General features: G+C 39.4%; 1 pseudogene; it reads left to right on the forward strand.

Moving 5' to 3' along the window:
- The first annotated feature begins 14,002 nt into the window (after positions 1-14,002).
- On the forward strand, positions 14,003-14,389 carry LOC110595399 (annotated as a pseudogene).
- The last annotated feature ends 463 nt before the right edge of the window (positions 14,390-14,852 follow it).

Below are 14,852 nucleotides of genomic sequence, written 5' to 3' on the forward strand. Positions count from 1 at the left end.
ACTCAAAAAAAAAAAAAAAGACTTTTGAGTTTCACTTAACAGTCTTTGAATATATGCTTATATCTATTCCACACTAAAAACCCATTTTTAATTGCATTAACATAACTACTTCTTTGCTTTATCCCTCAATATATCTATCTAGGCATACCTCAGAGCTTTTGCAGGTTCAGTTGCAGGCTACCACAGCAAAGCAAATATTGCAGTAAAGCAAGTCACACAAATTTTTGGTTGTCCAGTGCATATAAAAGTTATTTTTACACTATTCTGTAATCTGTTAAGTGTATAATAGCATTGTCTATAAAAACATGTCTACAAGAATAATGTACATATCTTAATTTTAAAATACTTTATTGTTAAAAAGTGCTAATGACTATGTGAGCCTTCAGCAAGTCCTAATCTTGTTGCTGGTGAAGGGTCTTGCCTCAGTGTTGGTGGCTACTGACTGATCAGGTGGTGACTGCTGAAGGTTGGCTGTGGCAATTTCTTAAAATAAGACAGCAATAAAGTTTGTTGCATCAATTGTATTTCACAGGGGATTTCTCTATATCATTCAATACTCTTTGATAGCATTTTACCCACAGTAGAACTTCTTTCAAAATTAAGGCTAGTCCTCTTAAACCCTGCCTCTGCTTTGTTGACTAAGTTTATGGAATATTCTAAATCCTTTGTTGTCATTTCAACAATGTTCACAGCATCTTCACCAGGAGTAGATTCCATCTCAAGAACCCACTTTCTTTCTTCATCCATAAGAAAACATTCCTCATCCATACAAGTTTCATCATAAGATTGCACTAATTCAGTCACATCTTTGGACTCCACTTCTAATTCTAGTTCTCTTTCTGTTTCCACCATGTCTGGAGTTATTTCCTCCACTGAAGTATTGAACCCCTCAAAGTCATCCATGAGGGATGGAATCAACTTCTTCAAATTCCTGTGTATTTTGGTATTTTTTGCCTCCTCCCATGAATCATGAATATTCTTAATAGTATCCAGAATGGTGAATCCATTCCAGAAGGTTTTCAATTTCAATCTTTGCCCATATTCTTCATAGGAATCATTACCTGGTGGTATAGCCTTACAAAATGTATTTCTTAAATAGCAAGATTTGAAAATTGAAATTATTCCTTGATCCAGGGGCTACAGAATGGATGTTGTGTTAGCAGGCATGAAAACAATGGTAATCTCCTTGTACATCTCCATCAGAGCTCTTGGGTGATCAGGACCAGGTACATTATCAATATTGTCAATGAGCAGTAATATTTTGAAAGGTATATTTTTCTGAGCAGTAGGTCTCAACATGGGCTTAAAATATTCTGTGAACCATGCTATAAACAGATGGGCTGTCATCCAGGCTTTGTGTTCCATTTAGCGGGCACAGGCAGAGCCAATTTAGCATAATCTTTAAGTTCTCTAGGATTTTCAGAATGGTAAATGAGCAATGGCTTCAACTTAGAGTCACTGGTTGCATTGGGCCCTAAGAGTCAGCCTGTCCTTTGAAGCTTGAAACCTTTCCCTCTGCGGCTATGAATGTCTTAGATGGCATCTTCTTCCAAGAGAAGGCTGTTTCTACATTGAAAATCTGTAATTTAGTTTAGCTACCTTCATCAGTGATCTTAGCTAGATCTTCTGGAGAACTTGCTGCAGGTTCTCCATCAGCACTTGCTGTTTCATCTTATACTTTTATGTTGCAGAGATGGGTTCTGTCCTTGCTAATGAACCACCCTCTGCTAACTCCAAATTTTTCTCCTGCAGCTTCCTCACCTCTCTTAGCCTTCATAGAATTGAAGAGAGTTAGGGCTTTGCTATGGATTAGACTTTGGCTTAACAGAATGTTGTGACTGGTTTGATCTATCCAGACCACTCAAACTTTCTTCATATCAGTAGTAAGTCTGTTTTATTTTCTTATTGTTCTTGTGTTATTAGAGTAGCACTTTTCATTTCCTTCAAAAACTTTTTCTTTGCATTTATGATTTGGTTATTTGGCACAAGAATTCTAGCTTTGACCAGGTGCGGTGGTTTAAGCCTGTAATCCCAGCACTTTGGGAGGCTGAGGTGAGGGACTTGCGTGAGCCCACGGGTTTGAGAACAGCCTGGGTGATTTGGCGAGACCTCATCTCTACAATAAATCAAAAAATAAGCCAGTCATGATCACGCGTACCTGTAGTTCCAGCTACTTGGAAGGCTGAGGCGGAATAATCACCTGAGCCCAGCAAGTCGACACTGGGATGACCATGAGTGTGCCACTACACTCTATCCTGGGTGACAGAGTGAGACTCCAACTCAAAAAAAAAATTCTAACTTTAGGCCTGTCTTGGCCTTGGCATACCTTTCTCACTAAGCTTAATCATTTCTAGCTTTTGATTTAAAGTGAAAGACATGGGAATCCAAGGAAGATGGTGACCAAACCAGTCAGACTATGCGAGTCCCAGTGTGAGTGAGCAAGTGTATGGAAAATTTTGTGTATGCATTGATGAGTAAGTGGGAGTGTAAGTGACTGACTGAGTGAGGGCTCTGGAGCAAGTGGCTAGGGCTCTCCTGGTGAAGCGTCTAGTGCTGCAGCTGCTTCTCTTGGACCCTAGTGATTCCCTGGACACAGATGACAAGTGTCATTTTTTCTTCTTCTTTTTCTTCTTCTTCTTCTTTTTTTGAGTCTCACTCACTTGCCCAGGCTGCAGTGCAGTAGCACACTCACAGCCACCCCAGTGCAGACCTGCTGGGCTCCGGCGATCCTTCTGCCTCAGCCTTCCAAGAAGCCGAACCACAGGCATGTACTACATGCCTGGCTAATTCTTTTATTTGTTGTAGATATGGCATCTTGCCAAGTTGCCCAGGCTGGTTTCAAACTCATGGGCTCAGGTATTTCTCTCATCTCGGCTTCTGGAAGTGCTGAGATTACAGGCATGAGCCACTGTGCCCGGCCTCTTTTTTTTTTTTAACCAACAAAACCCTTCCTGGGAAGAAGCTGCTGGGAGAAACTGACTGAGTGGGGGCTTGTGAACAAGTGACCAGGGTTCTCCTGGTGAAGAAACTGGTGCTGCAGCTGCACTGCTTGGTCCCTAGTGCTTCCCAGGTCGCAGAAGCCAAGTGCCATTTTTTTTTAACTGACAAAGGCCTTTCTGGGAAGAAGGAGAGACTACTGGCTCCAGGCTCTGCTTCACCACTGCAGCAGGAGAGACTACTGGCTCCAGGCTCTGCCTCACCCCTGCAGCACTTGGCTGGACACTGGCAGCAAGGGCTGTGGAGGGAGCCCAGAAGCAGAGCCTCACTGGAGAAGACGAAAGAGGCACCCTGCCACCATCTTGAAAATGGGGCAAGAAAGTGCTCTGGCTGACTCACAATGGAGCAACAGACTCAATCTCTGTGACAGATGGATCAACCACTCAGGGGTTGATCATGACCCAGAGGGAATATCCTGAAAGCACAAACTCTAGAGGGACAGGACAAGTGCTGAGTCTCAGACACCCTTCCCCTACCCTGATTCAGCCTCAGGACAAAGGATGTGGCCAGAAAAGGATGAGGAAGACCTCCAATGAGATCAGCAGTGAGTCAGGTACTGACCCAACCCCTTCCTCCCCAGCAATCCTCTGAATGTCAGACACACGACTGGGGCACAACTGAGAGGGATGAACCAGGCAGAGCCTGGATAGCAGCCACAATAGGAGGACTCCACTCCAGGATAAGCCTGTCTGAAACACCAGTATCTGGGGAAGAGACAATCCCATACCTCCCCACTGGAGGGGATTCCTCTGACCAGAGGAAAACGAGAAGAGAGGACTACAGCCCCACCCACCCCCTACTCCCCACTCCTCCTTCCCAGGTCTGGACATTGGGGAGAAAGTGAATGAGGCCAAACTCGGCAGGAGACCCCAGAGGGGCAGCTGAGAGGAACAGTTACAGAACCTGCCACTAGAGGGCAGGTTTTTTTGGTCTGTTTTTCTGTTTTTTCTATATTTTGCCTTTGTGCATTAATGTGTATGTGAGGATTTGATCTGCATCCCCCCTTTTTTCTTTTCTCTTCTTTCATTTTTTGTTTTCTGTTTATGTGTGTATGTGAATGATCGAGTGTTCATCTCAGTTTTTGTTGTTGTTGCTTTGTTTTGGCTCTTTTGTTCTTCTCTTGTTTTAGTTTAATATGTGTGTGAATATATGTGTGAGAGTTCAACTGAATTTATATATATTTTTTCTTTCTTTCCCTTTTTCTTCTCCTTTCATTTTGTGCTGGGCGTGTGAGTGTATGTTTGGTTTTTCTGGTTTTGCTGTTTTTTGTTTTGTTTTGTTGTTATTCCAGCTTGTTTTAGTGTGTGTTTGTGTGTGTGTGTGTGTGTGTGTGTGTGTGTGTGTGTGTGTGTGTTCTATTGCTTTTTGCTTTGGTTTCTGCTTTCATTGTTCTGTGTTTTCATTTTTTGTAAAATTTTTGTTCATCATATTTCATTCTAGTCTTCTCTGTTCTCATTACTGTTACTATCTTGGACTCAGGGGGTACACACACATACCCACTACATCATCATATAGAGTAATGGTGGGGAGTGGGTCTCAGGGAACCCATACCACAATCAGTGAACATTGTGATTTCCAAGTAGTTTCTGAATCCTAGCTCCCCATCCTCCACTTTATTTGACTCTCAAAAACTACATGAGACAGCAAAGCTTCCCATCCACAGCCCTGTTTCAAAATAGAACAAATCCAGAGCCCTGATCAGGGAAGAACAGAGGGCTGAGCAAGCATCAGAAGTGAAAGTCTCTCCCACTGCCACTGAATAACAGAACTAAAGAGAAAAGAGAGATCTGTCACAAATGAGGAAAAACCAATGGAAGACAGGTAATTTCAAGTGTAACTAAGATAAAATGCCTGAAAAATCAGACCTCAGAGCCCAAACAATGGAAGTCACCAACAACTGGCTCCAGAATATAACAGGGATTAGGGAATGGATGGAAAGAGTGAATAAGACTCAAGAAAGACAAGATGCAACACTGTAAGGACTTGTAACAGATATTTTGGCCATAAAAATTTCATCCAGGAAGTAAATAACAAGATGACAAGCATGGAAAGTGGAATTAATCAAGTAGAAGAAAGAACCTCAGAACTTGAAGACCAGAACATGGAATTAGCCTGATCTGTAAAAAAAAAAAAAAAAAAAAAAAATAGAAAGAAAACTCAGAAGCTGGGCTCAGTGGCTCAGCCTGTAATCCCAGCACTTTGGGAGGCTGAGGTGAGTGGATTGCTTGAGCCCGCGGGTTTAAGACCTGCCTGGGCAACTTGGCGAGACCTCATCTCTACAATGAATCAAAAAATAGCTGGGCATGGTAGCATGCGCCTGTAGTTCCAGCTACTTGGAAGGCTGAGGCAGAAGGCTCGCCGGAGCCCAGCAGGTCAAGGCTGTGGTGGCTGGGAGCGGCCACTGCATTCCAGTCTGGGCGACAGAGTGAGACTCCAACTCCAAAAACAACAACAAAAAAAAACTCAGAAAGAAAGAACAAAGCCTACAAGTGATGTGCAATTATATCAAGAGACCAAACCTATGCCTGATTTAGCACCCCAGAAGAAGAAAGGGAAATGGAGAATACCTTGGAGCAACTATCCAGGAGGTTATCCAAGAAAACTTTCCCCATCTCACCAGAGATGTGACAAGCCAAACACAAGAGACACAGAGAATCCCCACAAGACATCAAATGAGAAGACCAACCCCTAGACATATAGTAATTTGCCTAAACAAAGGCACAAAAGAAAAAATCCTAAAGGCAGCAAGAGAGAAAAGTCAGACTACCGACCAGGGGAAACCAATCAGAATAACAGTAAACCTATTGACGGAAACACTACAAACTAGAAGGGACTGGAGTCCAATATTCAAAGTCCTCAACCAAGAATTTCCTACCCAGCCAGGCTTAGCTTCATCAGCGATGAAGAATTAAAATTCTTCCCAGACATCCAATCCTGAAGAGATTATGCAGCTTCCAGACCAGCTGTACAGGAGACGCTTGCAAAGGTATTTAGGACAGGAGAAAGAAAAAATAAGAATGACCACACACTTCCCAAGAGAACAGCAGAACACAGAATCAACAGAGATTACATCACAACAGCAAACTTGAAAACACACACATACATCAGCCCCAAAGCTACAAGAAAACAAACAAAAAATTTTATAAGAACCACATGGTGTGGATAAATTATCACATTTCAATAATCAGCCTGAATGTGAATGAACTAGATGCACCACTGAAAAGACACAGAATAGCAAACTGGATAAAAAACCATGACCCAATTATTTGCTGCATCCAGGAAACTCATCTCACCACAAGGGATGCAACAGATTCAAAGTTAGAGGATAGAAAATGAGTTTCCAGCAAATGAATCACAAAAGAAGGCAGGAGTCACAACCTTAATATCAGATGAAACATCCTTTAAGCTATCCAAAATTTAAAAAGATATGAAAGGACATTACATGATAAAAGGTTTAGTCCATCAACAAGAAATATCCATCCTAAACATATATGCTCCCAACACAGGAGCACCAGCATTTATAAAGCAACTACTAAGTAAACTAAAAAAAGATATTGACTCTAAAACTATTATAGCTGGGGACTTAAATATCCCACTAACAACCCTAGATAGATCATAAAGGCAAAAAATCAACAAAGAGATCCAGAACCTCAACTTGACACTTAACCAAATAGACTTAATAGATACCTACAGAATATTCCACCCAACAACCACAGAATATACATTCTACTCACCACCACATGGAATGTACTTCAAGATTGATCACATCCTCAGCCATAAATCAAGCATAAACAAATTTCATAAGGTGGAAATATTGTCGTGCACCTTCTCAGACCACAGTGGAATAAAAATACATACCAACACCAACAAAATTTCCCCAAAACTCACAAAGACATGGACACTAAACACCATGATGCTGAACTACTACTGGGTCAACACCAAAATCAAAACAGAAATTAAAAGATTTCTGGAAACCTAAAGTGAAGAAACATCTTTCCAAATCCTCTGGAATGCCATGAAAACAGTTCTAAGAGGGTAATTTATATCTCTACAGGCACCCATCAAGAAAATGGAAATATCACAACTTAACAGCCTAACAAATCACCTAAGGGAGCTGGAAAGACAAGACCACCCAAACCCTAACTTTAGAAGAAGAATCCAGATCACCAAGGTAAAAAAGCCCAAATACAGGGCATAGAAGACAAAAATATCATAGAAAAAAATCAACAAAACAAAAGCTGGTTCTTTGAAAGAATTAAAAGATTAATGGACCCCCTAGCCAGAATGACCAAGAAAAAGAGAGAAAAAGCCCAAATAAACACAATCAGAAATACCGAAGATCAAATCACAACTGACCCCAAAGAAACACAAAAGATTATCATAGAATATTATGCACACCTGTATGGAAAAAAATCTTGAGAGCCTAAATGAAATGGAGGACTTTCTTTTTTCTTTTTTTTTTTGAGTTGGAGTCTCACTCTATCACCCAGACTGGAGTGCAGTGGCCGCTCACTCCCGGCCACCACAGCCTCAACCTGCTGGGCTCCGGCAGTCCTTCTTTTTTTTGATTTATTGTAGAGATGAGGTCTCACTGCCCAGGCGGGTCTCGAACCCGCGGGCTCAGGCAATCCATGGAGGACTTTCTAACATCACACAACTTCCCAAGGTTGAAACAAGAAGACATTGAGACATTAAATAGACCAGTAACAACCCAGGAAATTGACTCCATCATGAGAAAACTACCTACAAAAAAAGCCCTGGACCAGACGACTTTTCAGCAGAATTCTACAGAACGCATAAGGAGGAGCCAATACTAAACCTATTGAAAGTATTCCAGGCAATTGGGAAAGATGGAATTCTCCCCAAACCATTTTACAAAGCTAACATCACAAGGATACCCAAACTGAGTAAAGATCCAATGAAAAAAGAGAACTACAGACCAATATCCCTAATGAACATGGGTGCAGAAATTCTCAACAAGATTCTAGCAAATCAGATCCAACAATACATCTCAATAATAATTGACCATGACCAAGTAGGCTTCATCCCTAGGATGCAGGGCTGGTTTTTAGTTTAACATCTGCAAAATCATAAATGTCATTAAATACATCAACAGATGTAAAAACAAGAACCACATGATTATATCATTAGATGCAGAAAAAGCTTTTGATAAAATCCAGCATCGCTTCTTGATAAAAACCCTCAAACACCTAGGTATAGAAGAAACATACCTCAAAATAGTAAGCGTCATCTATGATAAATTCACAGCCAGCATATTACTAAATGAACAGAAACTGGAAACATTTCCCCTGAAAGCTAGAAAAAGACAAGGCTGTCCACTCTCACTCCTCTTGTTTAACAATTGTGTTTGAAGTCCTAGCTGGAGCAGTTAGATAAGAGAAGGAAATCAAGGGTATCCAAATAGAGAAAGAGGAAGTCAAGATATCCCTTTGTGCTGATGATATCCCTCTTTGCTGGAGTGCAGTGATACTATACCTCAAAAATCCAAAAGAAACTGTCAGAAACCTGCTTGCACTGATAAAGGACTCTGGCAAAGTCTTGGGGTACAAAATAATGTGCAAAAGACAGTTGCATTTTTATATGCCAACAACAAGCAGGCAGAGAACCAAATTCAAAAAACACAGTTCCATACACACACACACACACACACACACACACACACACACACACACACACACACACACACACACACAAATTAAATACCTTGGCATCTTCCTGACCAGAGAAGTGAAAGACGTTTACAATGAAAACTACAAAACACTACTCAAAGAAATCCAAGACACATACAAATGGAAAAATATTCCATGCTCATGAATAGGAAGAATCAACATTGTTACGATGTCCATCCTACCAAAGACAATCTACAGTCTAAATCACCAGCATCATTCTTCTCAGACCTGGAAATGACAATACAGAAATTCATATGGAAACATAAATTACCATGAATAGCCAAAACAATCCTTAGCAAAAGAAATAAAGCAGGAGGTATTACACTTCCAGACTTCAGACTTTACTGTAAGTCTACAATAATCAAAACAGCCTGATATTGGTACAAAAACAGGCATACAGACCAATCGAACAGGATAGATTCCAAAAGCAAAACCTCAATTTCTCAACCAACTTATCTTTGACAAAGCCACCAATAACAACCACTAGGGAGAAGATAACCAATCGAACAGGATAGAGATTCCAGAAGCAAAACCTCAATTTCTCAACCAACTTATCTTTGACAAAGCCACCACCAACAACCACTAGGGAGAGGAGAACCTATTAGTAAATGGTGCTGGAAAAACTGACTGGCCACATGCAGAAGATTGAAACAGGACCCATACCTACCACACAAAAATCAGCTCTAAATGGATCAAAGACCTAAACGTAAAACCTCAAACTATAAGAACCTTAGAAAATGCAGGAGACACCCTGATGGAAATTGAAACTGGTAACTAATTCCTGATCAAAATTCCAGGTGCCCATGCTATTAGAGATAAGCATCAAACTGAAAAGCTTCTGCAAAGCAAAAGAAGCCAGCAAAAGAGTGGTTAGATAGACCACAGAATGGGAAAAAATATTTGCCAACTCTATATCTGACAAAGGCCTAATATCCAGGATCTACAAGGAACTCAAATATGCTGAAAGGAAAAAAACAAATAGCCCCATTAAAAAGTGAGCAAAAGCCGGGCTTGGTGGCTCAGCCTGTAATCCCGCGCCTTTGGGAGGCTGAGATGAGTTGACTGCCTGAGCCTGCGGGTTCGAGACCCGCCTGGGCAGTGAGACCTCATCTCTATAATAAATTAAAAAATCAGCCGGACATGGTAGCGCATGCCTGTAATTCCGGCTACTCAGAAGGCTGAGGCGGAAGGATCGCCGGAGCCCAGCAGGTCGAGGCTGCGGTGGCCAGAAGTGGCCACTGCACTCCAGTCTGGGCGACCGAGTGAGACTTCAACTCAAAAATAAATAAATAAATAAATAACTGCTTAGTAAAATTAAAAAAAAAAAGTGAGCAAAAGATATGAATAGACACTTCTCAAAAGAAGTGGCCGGGCTCAGTGTCTTCAGCCTGTAATCTCAGCACTTTGGGAGGCCGAGACAAGTGGATTGCCTGAGCCTGCGGGTTTGAGACCAGCCTGGGCAACTTGGCGAGACCTCATCTCAACAATAGATTAAAAATTAGCCTGGCATGGTAGCTAGTGCCAACTACTTGGAAGGCTGAGGCAGAAGGATCGCCGGAGCCCGGCAGGTCGACGCTGGAGTGACCTTGAGTGTGCCACAGCACTCCAGCCTGGGCGACAGAGAGAGATTCCAACTCAAAAAAAAAAAAGAGAGAGAGAGATACAGGCAGCCAACAGAAACATGAAAAAGTTCTCATTCTCACCAATCATCAGAGAGATGCAAATCAAAACCACATTGAGATATCACCTAACCCCAGTAAAAATGACCATCATTAATAAAACAAACAACAGATGCTGGCAAGGATGCAGAGAAAAAGGAACGCTTCTACACTGCTGGTGGGAATGCAAACTAGTGCAACCTCTTTGGAAAATAGTGTGACGATTTCTGAAAGAACTAAAAATTGACCTTCCCTATGACCCAGCAATCCCCCATTGGGAATATCATTCTACAAGAAAGATACCTGCACACGCATGTTTATTGCATCACTATTCACAATAGCAAAAACATGGAACCAACCATGCTGCCCATCGAAACTGGACTGGATAAAAAAAAATTGTGGTACATATACACAATGGAATATTATGCAGCCATAAAGAAAGACAAACATATGCAGCAACTTGGGTGGATTTAGAGTCTACCATATTCAGTGGTCTGTCACAGAAACAAAGAACAGAGTACCATATGTTCATACTCATTAGTGGAACTTGAACTATCACAATACTATTAGAAAGGGATTGGCAGTAATGGGAAACTGCTGGGAGAGGGCACACCTCATCAAGGGTACCTGCATAATGAACATTTGTATACCTAACCCTGAATTGTACCTCACATCTTTAAAATTTAAAAAGAAAGTGAGAGATGTGTGGCTCTTCCTTTCACATGAACACTTAGAGACTAATGTAGGGTTATTAATTGGTCTAATTCCAGTATTGTGTCCTGAGGAGAAGGAGAGAGACAGGGAACCAGTCAGTGGAGCAGTCAGAACACACACAACATGTATCCATTAAGTTCACTGTCTTATATGGATGCAGCTTATGGTGCCCCAAAACAATTATAATAGTAACATCAGGGATCACTAATCACAGATCACCATAACCATTGTAATAATAATGAAGAAGTTTGAAATATGGTGAGAATTACCAAAATGTGGTGCAGAGACATGAAGCGAGCGCTTGCTGTTAGAAAAGTGGTACCAAGAGACTTACTTGACTTGCAAGGTTGCCACAACCTTCAATTTGTAAAAAACATAATGTTTGTGACACACAACAGAGCAAATTACAATAAAATGGGGTATACCTATAATACTTTCCAAAGAGCCACACCAATATTGCTAGTATCAAAAAGACTACTAAATGCCATCTGAAGTTCCTTAGCCATTCTCTTTATCTTTGATGTTTCTCCAGGGATATATATGTATACACACAAAATACCACTTAAAGTTGCTGAAGTAATTAATTTCTTTTCATATAAAGTATGTTTCATTTGTGTCAGTTTTCAGTATTAAGGGTTTAGTCATTTTGTCTTTGTTTTAATTCAGTTTTTATGTAAAGCATGTGTATGACTGAAAAATAAAGTTATATGAAAGAAAAGAAAACAGGCGAGACAAATAGGATAAAAATGAAAATGGTAGATTTAAACCTAACTATATCAATAAGTCCATTAAGTGGAAATGACATAAAAGACAGACTGTCAGACTGGTAAAAAAGCAAGACCCTATTAAATATTATCTATAAGAAATTGACTTTAAATGTAAAGACCAGAGAGGTTGAAAATAAAAGAATGGGAAAAGATACACATACAAACTCTAACCCAAGAAGTTGGGGTGCCAATATTAATATCAGAAAAATGTAGACTTTCAGATGAAAAATAAGATTATTATAGATACAAAAATGCTTCATAATGATAAATGGGAACTATCTTAAGTGTATATATACCTAATAATAAAGCTTCCAAATTTATGAGACAAAAACTGCCAGAGTGGAAGGAAAAAGAGATAAAGCTACAAGTATAGTTGGAGGCTTTAACACTCCACTGTTAATAAAAATAGAACAAATAAAGAGAAATCAGGATAGAGAAGACCTGAACATTATCAACCAACTTGTCCCGACTTGATCAAACTAACGTTAATGAAATACTGCACTCAGCCATGACAGAATGCACAGTCTTTCCTAATGCACATGGAATATTTGCCATGATAGCTCTTATCTTGTGCTACAAAATAGTATCAAGTTTAAGAAAGTTGGAATCATACAAGATATGTTCCTGACCATAACTTAATTGAATAGAAATCAGTAATAAAACATATAGGAAAATACACCAAATATTTACAAATTAAGTATATTATTAAATAAGCCATGTATCAAAGATTTTACAGGGAAGATAGTATTTTAACTGAACTACAATGAAAATATATTTCATTTGTAGTATGCAGCTAAAGCAATTCTTAAAGGAAAATTTACACCTTTAAATGCTTATAACTACAAAAGAAGAGAAGTTTAAAATCCATGACCCAAACTTCCACCTTATTACAAACATAAAAGCAAATTAAACCTAAAAGAAGAAGAAGGAAGGAAATGTTTTATTTTATTTTTAATTTTAATAGCTTTGGTGGGTACAGCTGGGTTGTGGTTACATGGATGCATTGTATTGTGGCGAGGATATCTGGGCTTTAAGTGTACCTAACACCTCCACCTGTGCACGTTGTACCTGATAGATGATTTTTCTTCCCTTTCACCCTCCTCTTTCTGAGTCTTCAAAGTCTGTTGTGCCATTCCATATACCTTTCTATTTACTTAGTTTAGCTCCCACTATGAGAACATGCAATGTTTGATTTTCTGTACCTGTGTTACTTCACTTAGGAAAATGATTTCCAGTTCCATCCAAGTTGCTGCGAAAGACATTATTTAATTTTTTATGACTGAGTAGTATTCAATTGTGTGTGTATCATATTTTCATTATCCACTCCTCAGTTGATGGACATTTACATTGATTCCACATCTTTGCAATTATGAATTGTGCTGTGGTAAACATATGAGTACAAGTGTCGTTTTTGTGTAACAACCTCTGTTCCTTTGGGTAGATACCAAGTAGTGGGAATACTGGATCAAATGGTAGATCTACTTTTAGTTCTTTGAGAAATCTCTGTACTGATTTCCTTAGAGGTTATACTAATTTACACTCCTACCAACAGTATATAAGTGTTCCCTTTTCACTGCATCTGCATCAAAATCTATTGCTTTTTGATTTTTTAATATTAGCCATTCTGACTTGTGTAAGGTTGTATCTTATTGGGGTTTTAATTTGCACTTCAACATTAGAGATGCTGAACATTTTTTCGTGTTTGTTGGTCATAAGTATATCTTCTTTTGAGATATACTTCTTTATATGATTTGCCCATTTTTTCATGGGGTCGTTTGCCTTTTTCTTGCTGATTTGTTTGAGTTCTTTGTAGATTCTGGAAATTAATTCTTTGTTGGCTGTATAGTTTGAAAATATCTTCTAGAAGGAAAGAAATATCAAAGAGTAAATGTTCAACCTAAGAAAGCAGATAGAAAAAAATTAAGATTAAAAGAAGAAAACACTAAAGTAGTGTTAAAGTGTGGAAATCATTGAAGCAAAATGAGCAAACACTAGAAAAACTAATTAAATCAAAACTGGTCTTAGAAAGATCAATAAAATTGATAAACCCTTAGCTGGACTGATCAGGGAAGAAGAAAAAGCACAAACTACCACGATCAGAATGAAAGAGGGAGTATCATTACAAATTCTACAAACACCAGAAGGATAATAGCTCTTTAACCAAGGACCTGCTAACATGTGCCTCATTCAAACCAAAACTGTGAAGAAGGTGGCCTGGGTTATCACTGAGAAGTACTACACGTGCCTGGGCAACGACTCCCACATGAACAAGTGCATATGCAATGAGATTGCCATTATTCCCAGCAAGAAACTCCACAACAAGATAACTGGCTACCTCGCGCATCTGATGAAGTAGATTCAAAGGGACCCTGTGAGCTGTCTCTCCATCAAGTTGCAGGAGGGGGAGAGAGAAAGGAGTGACAATTATGTTTCAGAGGTTTCAGCACTGGATCAGAAGATTATTTAAATAGATCCTAACACTAAGGAAATGCTGAAGCTTTTGAACTTTGGCCATCAGTCCAAGCTTCAATTCACTCAGCCTACAGTTGAAATGAACTTCTAAATGTCACGTGGCGATGTTTAAGTCTTTCTGAAATGCTGTAATATTTTTAATAAACCTGGGGCAAAAACAACAGCAAAAAAGAATAATAAATGTATGCCAGTAAATTAGACAAGTTAGATGACAAATTCCTTAAAAGCATAAATTACCAAAACTTTTACAAGAAAAAATAGAATATCAGAATAGTCGCATATCTAGTAAATAAATTTTTATCTGTAAGTAAAAACTCTTCCCATAAAGAAAATTCTAGACCTAATGGCCTCACTGGTGAGTTCTATAAAATATTCTATAAAACATTTAAGGAAAGGTTAGTATCAGTTTTCCATAGAGTCCTTCAGAGGAGAAGGGAACACTGGATTTTTCTGAGGTCAGCATTATCCTATACCAAAATTATACAACAGCATGATCACTAATGTCAGTATTTGGAATTACTAATTCCCTGAACTTTTAATGATGTTATGGTTAA

The sequence above is a fragment of the Carlito syrichta genome, unplaced genomic scaffold, assembly GCF_000164805.1.
Source record: "Carlito syrichta isolate Samal-C Ts95f unplaced genomic scaffold, Tarsius_syrichta-2.0.1 Scaffold301644, whole genome shotgun sequence".
In the NCBI taxonomy this organism is placed as follows: domain Eukaryota; kingdom Metazoa; phylum Chordata; class Mammalia; order Primates; family Tarsiidae; genus Carlito; species Carlito syrichta.